A 12,225-nucleotide genomic window follows, 5' to 3' on the forward strand; every position below is an offset into this window, starting at 1 on the left:
ACCCGAATATACAACACAGCAAAAGCCGAATGGTTTGATTTCAAAACCACTATAAAAATCAAGCTACAAGGCCATGGTCTAACAAGTGCAGACACACTTAAAGTAGATACAGTGGAAGAGGCAGAATCAGTTGTAGAAGCATATACTGAAGCAATAATTGAAACTTGTGATGCAACCATACCACGACGTGGTCACCCAAGATTCAGCGCTAAACCACCATGGTGGACGGATGAAGTGAAGGCAAAGAGAAACCAGATGATGACATGCAAAAGGCGAATCCGTTGTGCCGCTGCGCGAAGAAGAGAAACGGTAGTAGAAGAATATTTGACAGCACGGGAAGATTATCTCAACACCGCGAAAGCGGCACAGACGGAAAGTTGGAAAAAATTCTGCACCTCGACAGACCGAGACAATCTGTGGGATGGGGTGTACAAGACACTGAGACGAGTGGAACCTCGACGTCCTGACGTGCTACTAAAAGACCCAACAGGCACAGTGCAGACAGCACGAGGATCCGCTCGTCTACTTGCAGACGCCCTATTTCCAGATGATAACCCAAACACTGATACCTTGCATCATACAGGAATAAGAACAAAAGTGGCCTTACAATCAACACCCGAAACTGACGACCCGCCGTTTACTGACCATGAGCTCCGTCAAGTGGTGCTAGGCTTTTCCCCAAAAAAGGCGCCTGGGGAGGACGGACTCACTGCTGATATCTGTACACACTCAGTCTTAAATGACGACGGGATATTCCTAGCTCTAACCAATAAATGCTTAAACCTGGGATACTTCCCTAAGATCTGGAAGAAAGCCACAGTTGTGATACTAAAGAAACCTAACAAAGACCCAAATCAACCCAGATCTTATAGACCAATTGGGCTTCTTTCAGTCTTAGGGAAAATATACGAAAAAATGTGGGTTACTAGATTGAAATGGCACGTATATAAAACTATAGACCAGCATCAATATGGCTTTATGCCACAAAAGAGCACAGAGGACTCCCTCTACGATCTAGTAAAAGTGCTGAAACAACATATAATAGGAAAGCGAATAGCTATACTGATCTCACTGGACGTAGAGGGAGCCTTTGACAACGCTTGGTGGCCAAAAATGAAGGCTGAGATAGCAGCAAGACAGTGCCCTGGTAACCTACAAAGGGTTTTGAGCTCATATTTGGAAGGCAGGAGTATACAAATTAATTATGCCGGTGAAGTATTGGAGAAAACTCAAACACGCGGATGTGTGCAAGGCTCTATTGCCGGACCGACTTTATGGAACGTTATACTTGACCCACTCATTAGACACTTCACGCAATCAAACGACGTTCACTGCCAAGCTTTCGCCGATGACGTAGTGCTCGTGATAGCCGGCGAAAAATTGACAGAACTAACTCAAATAACTGATAAAGCGCTAGACTGGGTCTACAAGTGGGGTCTAGAAAACAAGCTGAACTTCTCGCCGGCAAAAACGAACGCTATGATTCTGACGCGAAAGCATATCGACAGAAAAGGCATCCAACTCAAAATGAACGGCACTGTGATCCCGATAGTTAAAGACTTCAAACTGCTTGGTATACAACTCGACGACGGGCTGACATTCAACAATCACGTGACCCTTATGTGCAAAAAGCTGGTAACCTTTTACCAACGATTAGAAAGAGCTGCACGGGTTACGTGGGGGTTGAATCCCAGTGTCCAGAAAACAATATACCAAGCAGTTGTCGAACCAATAGCACTATACGCTGCAAGTGTGTGGGCGCCTGCAACAGAAAAACTGGAAATCTGTAAAAAATTGAGAGCTACACAAAGAGGATTTGCGCGACGTATATGTAAGGCTTACAGGACAGTTGCATTGCTACCCGCCCTCGCTGTTGCAGGCTTGCTCCCACTGGACTTGAGAGTTCAAGAAGCTGCCCGTCTTTACTGCATAAAAAGAGGAAGCCCTCTATTGCAGCTGCCAGACAGAGAATACGAGGCTCGGGTGCCATATACAAATACTCCTCATCCTGTGGACCTGGCCCCGCTTACCTTTGAAAAGGTCGAAGACCTGTCAGAGGAAACCGTGGCCAAATACCAAATTGAAGGACTTCGTATTTTCACAGACGGCAGTAAAATAGAGGGAAAGGTCGGTGCGGCAATAACTGCGTGGAGAAATGACGAAGAAATAAGACAGTGCACTTTCCGGTTGGAAACCTACTGCAGTGTGTTCCAGTCGGAGCTTCTCGCGATTCTGAAGGCAGGCGAATTGGCAGCAAAATTAAAAGACACTACAATTAACATCTTTAGTGACAGCATGTCATCACTACAAGCTATAGAGAATCAGACGTGCCTCCACCCGCTTGTCTTCCGAATCAGGGAGCAAATATATGCACTGCAAAAAAGCGGAACAACCGTACGGCTATTCTGGTTGAGGGCTCACTGTGGCACGGTGGGCAACGAACGGGCTGATGAATTAGCTAAATATGCAGCTCTTCGGAAGAAAACAAAAGCTGCGTATGATTTGTTTCCAACCTCATACGCCAAGCGGACCATCAGGGAGGAAACGCTGTATAAATGGTCAAAAATATATAAAGAGTTAACAAAAGAAAAGCAAATAGCAGATTTCCTCCCTGATGCAACGTCGGCGTATAGGTATGCAACAAGTCATACACCAGATAATTTGCTCACACAAGTGATCACTGGACATGGCGGAACGGGCTACTATCTACACCGCTTCAAAGTAAAGAACAACCCGTCATGCCCATGTGACCCCAACATAATCGAAACAACAGAACATGTACTCACAGAATGTCCACGATTTGAGGAGCTCCGATTAAACACCGAACTAAAATTAAATGAAAAAATTATAAGATGTAATTTCAATATACTATTGGTCGGTAAGTCCACCCACGAAACGTTTGCCAAATACTGCAAGACAATAATGCGGAAAGTATGTATCCAAAACGGCAGCACAGCTCCATGGGCAAGAAAGGATAAATGATAATAATAATGGAAGTAATAGATGAATATGATCAATTAGAAATAAATATAAACTAGTCTATCTAACAATCAATATGTGTACATATTATGACACATATTGATTGATAGATGACATGATATCCCAGCAACTTAAAGTAAAATGTAATCAAAATAATAGCAAAAAGATAAATAGAAATAAAAACTAAAGAATAAATATTATTTAAATAAGCAAAATAAAAAATAAAAATGCAAACAAAGTCTCGGATCATGTCCGAGGATTGACGATGGCAAGTAAATCACTTGCTACATTTAAAAAAAAAAAAAAAAAACCTAACCTAACCTAACCTAACCTAACCTAACCTAACCTAACCTAACCTAACCTAACCTAACCTAACCTAACCTAACCTAACCTAACCTAACCTAACCTAACCTAACCTAACCTAACCTAACCTAACCTAACCTAACTCAAAACCTAACCTAACTCCGAACCTTACCTAACCACTCTATTCGTCGTATGGCTAGGTTATTTCTAGAAAAATCTTAACAGTGCGATCTATTTGTGGCGATTTGAGTGATAAATGCCATCTAGCGGCCGCATTATATTTTTATCGATGCGACTTTGGTCTTCATTAATTTGTAGGGCAAACTAATGAAAATGTATAAATAAAAATGAATAAACGCCGTTCTAACTTTTTTTTTTTGGTTGCCCCTATCTTCTTCAGTTTGGCTGTCTTTTTACAAGCTTGTTTTTATTTGCCCAATTATTTAGTGTGGGTTACATCTTTAAAGCTAAATCCCATCAAAAACATTACGTGTAAAAAGATGCAAGTCTCGCAATGCAATTCTTCTACTACAACAAAAGTTTTGAGATGTTATGTGAAACCAAGTCGGTTATTTTAGTCGGGTGTGTAATGCTTAATATAATTATAAAAAAACTATCATACATTTGTTATAACGCCACTTGATATATTATTGTATGTTATAATGTAATTTTTATTATACGTTTTCTTTATTATATTGTGATTTCATCGAAACTGTCATTGATATAATGCCTAATGTAATATAATATTCAAATAGTATATAGACATATTTTATAATGACATTTGTTATATTATATTTTTGTATAACGTAATACTTCATACAATTTTATCACGTATAAATACATATATTGTATAACATTTTTTGTCATATTTCATTTACTGATAACGTAAAGTTTTACATACTTTTTATAACTAGTACGCAGACCTACTGCTTTTGCTAGCTATTTTATTCTAGGGAGGTCGCAGTTCTAACCTAACCTAACCAATTTTTTCACGGTTTTCGTTCTGCGGGGCCGCAGTTCAAACCTAACCTAAACCTCTTTTTTTCCTAGAGTATTTTATTCTACGGAGGGTCAAAGTACTAACCTAACCTAACCCTCCTTTTGTTAGGTAGTTATTCGTTTATGCGGAGTCGCAGTTCCAACCTAACCTAACCCATTTATGTCATGCAACTATTATGCCACATAAATAATTATGTGATGTCTCTTGTTATAACAAATAATATGCTTTAGAGTATGTAATAATTATGGCAATGTATATTAAACGAAGAGTAAATATGACCATTATACCAAAAATAACACTATGTATACCGTTAATTAGGTATTACGGTAGTATGCCATTTATTACGTTATTCAAAATAACGATATATCAAACTATAATACATGAAAAGTAATTATAACAAATGTAATGCACCCATTTTAGTCAGTGCCAGGGGGTGTTAAACCGTATCAATAAGATATCTTTAATTTTTAATACGTATAATGACTTGGCCTTGGCCATGGGGGCCAAGGGATGGTACGGCTGTGCGTCTTTGTTTTGCTCGACTTGCCCCGCACTGCCGTGCCCCCAGATTTTACTCATTTTTCGATTTCCGATTGAGCTGAACTTTTACATGCATATATTATTATGTAAATCGGATAACAATGAATACCTAGCTGATATGATGATGGAGACAGAAGATGGCTATGGGAAATCAGTGATAAATCTACACAAACTAATCGTGTTAAAAAAAAACCGGGCAAGTGCGAGTCGGACTCGCGCACGAAGGGTTCCGTACCATAATGCAAAAAACGGCAAAAAAAAACGGTCACCCATTCAAGTATTGACCCCGCCCGACGTTGCTTAACTTCGGTCAAAAATCACGTTTGTTGTATGGGAGCCCCATACAATTCTCGGGGGAGCCTCACCCCTAGAGAACGCGTCCCTAGGTGGCGGATAAGGGATCTCTCGCCAGGTACTTCGCAAGTGGTACCTGGAGGGTAGGAGCCAAATAAAATAACTCCCGCGGACCAACAGGCCGAAGAAGGTGACTTCGTAAAAAAAACCCCTACGTCGGGCTGCTCCGACATATTTGGAGTCAAGGTCGACGATAGTGCTGTGTGTCGGGCTAGGGTGCACAGTAGGGATGGCGGCGGACGAGCCCATAGCTATGGCCAACGGCGGCACCCAGGTCTGTCAGACAGACTATAGTCTTGGCGTCAGGCGGCAACCGGCCATAAAACTATAGCCAATCCAACATACCAATCATGAGACAAAGTACAAAAGAAAAGAGGAGAAATAATACTAGGGCGTCCCCCTTAAGCGACGTTGGCGAAGATACTGCATTAAATGCTAGGGCGTACCCCATAAGCGACGAAAATCAAAAACACCGAAACAAGGTATCAATATCCCAGATCCGCATTGCAACCTGGAATATTGGCACCATGACTGGACGCAGTGTCGAGCTAAGCGATATTTTAGAGAGACGCCACATATCTGCTGTGTACAGGAAACAAGATGGAAAGGGGCTAAATCACGAAATATTGGAAAGGGTTACAAACTAATATATAATGGGAAAGACAATTCCAGAAATGGAGTTGGAATAATTTTAGATCAAACCCTTAGTCAAAACATAGTTGAGATAAATAGAACTAGTGATCGTATCATTGGTATAAAGCTGGCTTTAGAAAAGCAGGCATGCCTAAATGTCGTCTTTGTCTATGCGCCGCAAACCGGATGCTCAGATAAAGATAAACAGGAGTTCTGGGAAGAATTAAGTATCTATATAAACACAATCCCCACAAATGAACAAAAACTTATCTGCGGAGACCTAAACGGGCATGTGGGCAAAGACAGGAATGGCTTTGAAGGCCATCATGGTGGGTTTGGGTATGGAAAACAAAACAACGCAGGATTAGCAATTTTAGAATTTGCCGTCTTAAACAATTTAGCAGTAGTAAATACATTCTTCCAAAAAAAGGACGAGCATCTTATAACTTACAAAAGCGGAAACTGAAAAACGCAAATTGATTATATTCTTACCAATAAAGCGAACCTCAAGCAATTCAAAAATTGTAAAGTGATTCCAGGAGAGCCACTCACTAGCCAACACAGACTACTAGTAGTATCACACAAGCTTAAAAGGCAAATAAAAATGAAGTTTCTAAAAATAGAAAAAACTAAGTGGAAAGAACTTCAGTCAGAAAAACGATCTAAGTTTCAAAATCAAAATATATATTTTATGAAGGAAAACCCCCCTAGGGACGACTCTCCAAATAGAACTTGGTCTAATTTTGAAAGTGTATGTGTTACTATGGCAAAAGACGTGCTACGAATCAGTAAAGGCCCACCTCGTAACGGTAAGGACTCCAAGTGGTGGAACAGCAACACTAAAGAAAAGGTATCTGAGAAAAAACGCTTGTTCAAGAAATGGCAGGAAACCGGCCAGGGCTAAGATAAGGAGCTGTACAAGGAGGCAAAGAAAAATGCCCGAAGAACAGCGGCTATCGAAAGAGACAAAGCTGATGAAAATTTGTATAAACGCCTAGAACTAGCAACGGACACTGAAATTTATAAAATCGCAAAACATAGACACAACAACACCAAAGATATAATCACAACGAAATACATAAAAGATAACAAAGGGGTATTGCTCACAGATGATAGGGACATATGTAGGCGGTGGTATAAGTACTACAGTGAACTCTTAAATGAAGAATTTCCACGAAAACCAGAAACAGAAGAACCTAAAATACAAGGACCTGCCGATAGAATCACTATAGGGGAAGTTAGAAAAGCAATTTCGAAGATGAAAAATCACAAAGCGAGTGGACCAGACGACATACCAGCGGAAGTCTGGAAAACCCTCAAAGACGGAGATGTATGGCTTTGTGAACTTTTTAACAATGTCCTTAGAAGTGAAAGAATGCCTGATATGTGGCGTGTGGCGTTCCTTTTTATAAAAACAAAGGAGATGTTCGGGACTGAGGAAACTTCTGTGGGATAAAACTGACGTCACACACCCTAAAAATTTGGGAAAGAATCCTGAGCCAACGCCTATCAAACGCCATCAAAATAACTGACAATCAGTTTGGCTTTACACCGGGAAAGAGTACCACAGATGCAATTCATGCTAATGCATAATAATTAGTAATGGAAAAAGCCCGTGAAAATAAGGAGAACGTGATGATGGTCTTTATAGATCTTGAAAAGGCCTTCGACCGTGTGCCGAGAACGATCATATGCCAAGCTTTAAGAGCTCACGGTGTCCATGAATGCTATGTTCGACTTATAAAGGACATGTATACTGATGTACAAACAAGGGTTAGAAGCCCAGCGGGCTTTTCAGAGAGCTTTAATATAAAAGTAGGTGTACATCAAGGTAGCGCACTAAGCCCATTACTTTTCAATGTATTGATGAATTATCTGACTGCAAAAATACAAAAACCCACACCATGGAATCTCTTGTATGCCGATGACGTAGTCCTAATATCGAAAGACCCACACGAGCTACAAGAAAACCTCGAACAATGGAGAGAGTCACTAGAAACCAATGGGTTGCGCATCAGTAGAACAAAAACCGAATGTATGATCTGCAACTTCAACCCAAATAGTTCCACCAACGCTACGATAAAGCTCGACGGCATAAACCTCCCGCAAGTAAAAACATTTAAATACCTGGGCTCAGTTATCTCTGAAAATGGGACAATTGATGCTGACATCATACACAGGATGACATCGGGATGGAGCAAGTGGCGTACGCTAACCGGAGTTTTATGTGATACCAAAATGCCTATCAAGACCAAGGGAAAAGTCTTCAAGAGCAAGACACCCAAGAAAGAAATATATGGCGTCGCATGAATGGGAAAGCCGACCCCGCGTAACGGGACAAAGGCGAGGCAGAAGAAGAAGAAGAAGTTGTATGGGAGCCCCACTTAAATCTTTATTTTATTCTGTTTTTAGTATTTGTTGTTATAGCGGCAACAGAAATACATCATCTGTGAAAATTTCAACTGTCTAGATATCACGGTTCGTGAGATACAGCCTGGTGACAGACAGACGGACGGACGGACGGACGGACAGCGGAGTCTTAGTAATAGGGTCCCGTTTTACCCTTTGGGTACGGAACCCTAAAAATATCTGTTATGCCCGGTCCAAAAGTCTCCACATCAGTTATTGCGTTTGGGGTCGTTAGAATCGCATAGATAAGTATTAGTTGCCTGTGGAAAGAAAAGTACAGTCTCGCTGTCTATTTGTGATATGGATTTATGTATAATGGTATTAGTATACCATACCGCTAGTGCGCAGTCTCTCCCAAGTAGTATTTCAAATTGATTTAAATGCCGCCCTTTAGAAACATTTAACACAACTACCTGATAAAAAAAACAGCAAAACTCGTACTTCTAAGTAGCGTCCTCCAGCGATGAGTAGAGAAACAAAAGTATAACCAATTAGACAACTAGCAAACAGTATGTGTATGTACGACCAAAACCGTAATTGTTGTAACTTGTAACCTATCTTATAAAATCCTTTTTATTTTTTTCTGTACTATCATAATTAATATTCCTTTGGTAACTGACTAGATACTAGCGCCAATTAGCGCTATTTAGGCTCGTTGTCTGACACTTGCTTGTTGTACGGGACATGGTCGTGGGTTGTTACAACCTCCACTTAACATAGTTCTGTCTATTTCGACGATAATCTAACGAGTATTCCCCTCGTACTTGTCCAAACATACACGCGCGGGCGAGACGCTCCATAACAAATTAACATCATAAGTACTGATGTCAGTGCACGTTCGAACTTTCAGTTAATGTTTTGTACTTTCTCGTAAAATTTCTGTTTTGGAGAACGTCTCCGAGAACTTTCTTGCTATATTTTCTCGTTTGCGAACAGTTTCGAGAACGGTACATCAGATCTGTATATCTGTCTGCAGTACTTCTTACGCCATCTTTTGCTGCAAGAAGTAACTATTCGTCTTAGTGAACTTAATTAAAACCTAAAATTAGCAAAATTAAAGAAACACAATGCACGTTTAGACATCAAAATACTAAAAACAAGAGCCGATTATGCTTTCAAGTCTTCGAAACCTCAAATTTGTTAAATTGGGTAATCTAATACGGTAATACAGTTACTCGTCAACAGATGGCGCTAGTAGTACACTCTCTCTCTCTCGTCAACTTTAAGAGGTGAACCGATTTAAATCAAATTTGGTATGGACGTATGGTGATAGTTTAAGACCTGGATAAGGGCATAGGATAGGATTTCCATCGATCATAATCATCATTCCACGTAAACGAAATCGCGGATACAAGCTAGGACACCTTAAATCTCAACTCCTAGCAATTGAAAAGTCAGACAGGCTGTCATTCTTAACTATTAAAACTAGGTTTTCAAACATTTTTAGCTTTGGGAGGATGGTAGGGGTAGGGTTACCGTGCGCCACCTGGCGACACCGTTCGGCATTAACAAACTGTTGTACTTTCTGCGCCGTCCAGTGCGCGCTTTTGTTAATCTGCCCGAATTACTACTAGATGTCGCATTTAGTTGATAACCCTACCCTGACTGGCTACCAAAGAGAATAGAGTATGATAGAGTGTATACGGAGTTACATATATCTTTGCTGGCTACTAAATTCAGCCTTGATAAAGCTAGTGTAAAATTGTATCAGTTTTTAATACGATAGGTGGTACCATATCCACCAAGGGTAGCAGTTACGGTTTCACTTCGGCAAGTAATATCTGTATAATTCCGATGACCTCACCCACAGGCGACAGGTGTTGACCCGCGTCTATACTAAAATAAAAATACGTAGAAGATCCGTTGAACATTTTAGCTAGCTTATTCCACCTGTCCAATTTCTTTGTCCAATGTCAGTGCGTCTCACTCTCTCATTAAAGCAAAATGTGAGACAAAATACAAATTTGACAAAGGAATTGGATAGGTGGAATACCACCCTTAAACGTCAGCTTCACAAAATAGAATTTAAGTGATTAATTTGTAATGCAAATTAAAATGTATTACTAAACGAAATTCGTAATAACTAAGAGCTTAGTGTAAGTACAATAAAATTGAAGTAAACACTGAATGCAAATTAAAATGTATTACTAAACGAAATTCGTTTAGTAATACATTTTAATTTGCATGCAGTGTTTACCTCAATTTTATTGTACTTACACTAAGCTCTTAGTTATTAAGGATTTAATAAACTTATGTATGCGTCAGTTACTGGTAAATAAAATAAACATTAACATAATTTATGTAAAACACGTATTTCATGGATATATTCATATAAAACAAAAACTAAAAAAAAAATAGAGATGGTTTACATGTACCTGAACTAGGAATCCCTGTGTTTTAGGCGTGAAATATGGCAAACATTGTTCATGCAAATTAATTTTCACTAACAAAATACACAGTATAAATTAGCAACTTAATACTATATTACATTTATCGAAATAATGATCCTATTTGTCCTGTTATAAATCCAGTCATATTGCTTATAATCATTTTACTACTAAACTACTATCTAGTAGTAGTAGTAGTAGTAGTAGTAGTAGATTCTCTGTCTCTTCGTACCTACGTCATATTTTGAAGGGCTTTTCCGAGCGGCTCCTTACACTTTTTGTAGCTGAGTGTATATAAATTTAAATTTGCGTTGAGCCTGTTGTATAGAAAAGGACCCAGAGCAATGAAAAATCTCATAGAAAAAGCATATCCTCTATGAATGTTTTGTGTGCAAACAATATCTTTGCGTCTCTTGTTAGTATATTCATTGCTGTAAGAGGTTGCGGCGGCGTGCTGTTTTAGGACAATGCTTAAAATAAATAATTGTCTAACAGTGAGTAGGTACTCCGAAGGACTTGTAAAAAATAGTATATTTCAATGCTAGGGCGGAAAGTATGTCATTACATTTCCGCACAAGAATGACATTTCCGCACGTGTATCGAATACGTTTATTAATACAGTTGCGAAAAAATAAGAAAAGCAACAAGTAAGGAATTCTAAACTTACTTATTTTTAGATTTTTCAGGCAAAGCACTCTCATTCGCAATTGCAGCCTTCTCACAAATGTATGGCGGTGTTAAATCAATTTTAAACTCTGATTCACTCATTTTATAAGCAACTTTTTGAAAACTTAAGATTGGAAAACAAAGTCGTTGTAAGTTCGATCTTTCGCAGTCAAAATTTTTGACATTATGAAGAGGTGTTTGTTTTCTAGCTTTTATTCGACTATTGAACCCACTTCAATGAAAGATTTTTTTTCAAATGCATGTTCTATAAGCATGGAACAAGTAAGTATAAATTTAAAAAAATTGGAAAAGTGAAAAGCACTAGTTCGCGAAAACCAACTTTCCGCACGCTAAACATGCTACGTAAAGTAGCACTTTTTGAGCAACTGTATAAAAAAAGCCGGGCAAGTGCGAGTCGGACTCGCGTACGAAGGGTTCCGTACCATAATGCAAAAAACGGCAAAAAAAAACGGTCACCCATCCAAGTACTGACCCCGCCCGACGTTGCTTAACTTCGGTCAAAAATCACGTTTGTTGTATGGGAGCCCCACTTAAATCTTTATTTTTAGTATTTGTTGTTATAGCGGCAACAGAAATACATAATCTGTGAAAATTTCAACTGTCTAGCTATCACGGTTCATGAGATACAGCCTGGTGAGAGACGGACGGACGGACGGACAGCGGAGTCTTAGTAATAGGGTCCCGTTTTACCCTTTGGGTACGGAACCCTGAAAACATTTTACTAGACTCAGGTTGAATTTAAGCAGAGCATGGATATTGTTTTTTTTTGTATAACGTTATTTGCAAGTGGAAGGGATTTTTTTTTTAACTGGCTTATTGTCTATAATTATGTTCACTCATCAAGTTAGAGTTTTGAATTTTGAAGACCTCTTTGGTTATTTTTATACATCTTTACATAAGATTGAAATATTACGATAATTGTTTTACAAAATT

This window comes from Cydia splendana, chromosome 2, assembly GCF_910591565.1.
Source record: "Cydia splendana chromosome 2, ilCydSple1.2, whole genome shotgun sequence".
NCBI lineage: Eukaryota > Metazoa > Arthropoda > Insecta > Lepidoptera > Tortricidae > Cydia > Cydia splendana.